Source organism: Vicugna pacos, chromosome 5 (genome assembly GCF_048564905.1).
Source record: "Vicugna pacos chromosome 5, VicPac4, whole genome shotgun sequence".
NCBI classification, from domain to species: Eukaryota; Metazoa; Chordata; class Mammalia; order Artiodactyla; family Camelidae; genus Vicugna; species Vicugna pacos.
In genome coordinates, this window is record NC_132991.1 from 7,754,623 (window position 1) to 7,757,795 (window position 3,173).

The window sequence follows — 3,173 nt, forward strand, 5'->3', positions numbered from 1 at the left end:
CATTTCCTCCCTGGGCTGTGGAAATGTCACCAGAACCCCCAGTGTTTTTTGGACACTGACCGTGTGTCGCGCTGCGAAGGGATCAGGACAGCAGGCTATCACTGATCCTCACAGTGTCTGGTGAAGCAGGTACACATGAGGCTGCTATGTGATCTTCCCATGGCCCTGAGACGAGGCTGGAACTCCAGCACAGGCCTGTCTGGTCCCAGTGCCCTCCTGCCCCTGCCCAGTCTGGTCCTGAGGGGACTGGGACAACACCGGAAGCTCATGTCTGTACCTCCAGACCACGGTCACTCCGCGCCTGTGCTGGGAGTGGCTGCCCCCATGCTCATATGGAAGGAGGCCCTTCCCATCCTTCCAGGTCAGACTCCATCCCACCTCCTCCAGGAAGCCTTCCCTGACTGTTCTAGCTCAGGTGACCTCGCCCTTCTCTCAGTGCCTCCAGAACGCTGCTCATCTGGCCCCTCACTTAATGCCTTATCCCCACCTCAAAGAGGCAGGACGGGGTAGCGGTAAGGGCTGCCCCTGGAGCCAGCCTGCCTGACTGCAAATCGGATCACATCTGACATAGCCAAGCTCAGCACCCGGCAGAGGGAGGGCTCAATAAATGCCAGGCATTAGGCTTCATGATAGATAGATAGATAGATAGATAGATAGATAGATAGATAGATAGATAGATAAATGGATAGACAGACAGATGGGTAGATATTTATGATACACTGTATATTAACAAGAAAGCAGTTATCACCTTAGAAATCTTATGTGGGATTATGTGTGGTTTCTTCATACTTCTCTGTCTTTTCTAAATTATTAAACCAAAAATATTATTTTGATGTTCTGGGAAAAAAATGAAGCAGCATTAAAAAAAACATTTAGAGCAATGTAGCCTTTGAAGCAAACAAGTACTTCCCTAAGAAACGCAGGCGACTTCACGGAGCACCTGCCCCGAGCCCCAGGAGGCGCAGGGACCCGGAACAGGGTCCGGCCCTTCCCGCAGAGCCCAGATTCGGGGTGGCGCCCTGCCTGCCCGATCTCGGGGTGACCGCTCCCAGAGACGCGCAGCCTTCCAGGTGTTCTGACGGCCCTGGTGGGAGGGGAGGGGAAAGATGTATAAAGCGCAGCCCTGCCTTGAAAAAACTCCCAACTGAGTAATATCTTAAAATGGCTTCGACCAGCCCTCAGAACAGCCCAGAACCCTAACTGGACAACGGAAACCCGCCAGCCTCTCTGTCTTCAGCTCCCCAGCCTCACGCAGCCATCAGTTCTCACTGCATCATTTAACAGGCACCGACTCAGCCAAATATCCCGAAGAGCCCCGTGAACCTCCGGGAGCCGGATTTTCTCCCTTTTACAGATGGTGTCCCCCAGGCTGCGAGGTAGCCGGGGGCAGAGCTGGGGCAGACCGTCCAGCCATCCCTCCACCCGAGAAGACGCAGCCACACCCTCGACGGCTGACCACCCCGGTCACTTCTCTCCTCCTCATAAACATGTTTTCTTTCCCTCCAGGCATGGAGTCCAGCTCCCCACCTGCTCTGCTTGTTTCTTAATCTTTTTTTTACAAGGACTCTCGGGTTAATTAACAGCCCTGACTTGGCTGTGCCAGGAAAGCCACAGAGGATTTTTTTTAAAGACCAAAGAGACAGGGAACAAAGTGTCGGTGGTTTTAGAGTCCAAGGCAAGACCCTAGAAAGCCCCTCTGGAACAAGGAAACCTGGACCACATCTGCTTTCCTGGTCCAGGAAAATAGGAAGGGGAAGGAGAGATCCAGGGGGAAAGGTCGACCTTCCCACACTCTCTCCTACTGCTCAAGAACCAGCCATGGCTCCCTGTTACCTGGTTAAGAGAGATGTTAGCCTGGCATGGTTTCTTCTCTCTGGCTTCCCTGAGAGAGTCTCTCGGCAGGTGCAGATGTACACCTGGTGTTGTCACCACGTGCCAGAGACCCCCAACAAGTCGGCAATAAAATATTCCTCCCCGCTTGGACAGACCACCCACCTCCCCGCCCCCTTGGTGTTCACCATTGCCTGTAGCAGGTCCTTTACTCAAGCACAGCCCCCTAAAGCCCACCACCCTGAGTCCTGCCCTCGCCACTCTGAGCTCTTCAGAGCTGTTTCCCAAACTGTGGTCCACGGACAGTCTGCATCAGAATCCCTTCAGAGGTAGAGGGGCGCTGGAAGGCAGACTCCTGGGCCCCAGCCCAGGCCTGCGAAGTCAGGCTCTCTGGGGGTGGGAGGCCAAGAACCCACATTTTATTCAGTGCCCTGGGACACTCGTACACTGGAGAGTTTAAGAAGTTCGCTTCAGGGGGAGGGCATAGCTCAGTGGTAGAAAGAGTGCTTAGCAGGCACGAGGTCCTGGGTGCAACCCCCAGCACATCCATTAAAATAAATAAGTAAACAAATAAATCTAATTACCTCCCCCGAAACAAAGAAAAATAAATTAAATAAAGTATCTTTTAGAAAGAAAAAAAGACCACCTTGGAGGGAGCTCCAAGACGGATTGGTCAGTGAAAAAAGCAAAGCAGGAGGAAGTGTGTGTATTGTGCTATCATTTAGCGAAGAAGAAAGCGGAATGAATGCCTATGTAAGTGTTTGCCTGTATAAAAAGGGAATGGAATGGAAAAGCATGCTTTGAGAGACAGTTACCCCTGGGGGAGGGAGGCAACAAGGTAGAAGAGACAGAGGCAGAAGGTGGCCTTCAGACACTTTTTTTTTTTAATGGAGGTACTGGGGATTGAACCCAGGACCTTGTGCATGGCAGGCATGCACTCTACCACTGAGCTATACCCTCCCCTCCCTTCAGACATTCTTGTCTTCAGGTTCGAGTATGAAATAATCTAAAGCATGTTTTCATGATTTAAAAAGCAAAATTAAGTAAAAGAGCGATCCCCAGAATTAAAATTAATGAACCCAATTTGTATTTAGCTGGTGACATAACCTCACAGAGAGAAACTATTTCAAGCAATGGGTTTTCTCTTTTTAACTTTTTTTAAAATTGAAGTATAGCTGATTTACAACATTGTACCAGTTTCCTCAGGTGACGTTAAAGGCCAGTAATTTAACATACGTTCTTGGTGGGACATAATCTAAGGAGAAAAATAAATGACAAAAAAAGTCCTAAGTCACTATCAGTCATCTTCTTGGTGGTGTTACTGGGAGCCTGCTGTGTGTGGG

General features: G+C 50.3%; 1 non-coding gene across 1 annotated transcript; it reads right to left on the reverse strand.

Moving 5' to 3' along the window:
- Window positions 1–2,718: 2,718 nt before the first annotated feature.
- On the reverse strand, window positions 2,719–2,791 carry TRNAG-GCC (transfer RNA glycine (anticodon GCC)). The gene has a single exon. It is a non-coding gene; the product is annotated as a tRNA-Gly (tRNA).
- Between the last annotated feature and the right edge of the window lie 382 nt (window positions 2,792–3,173).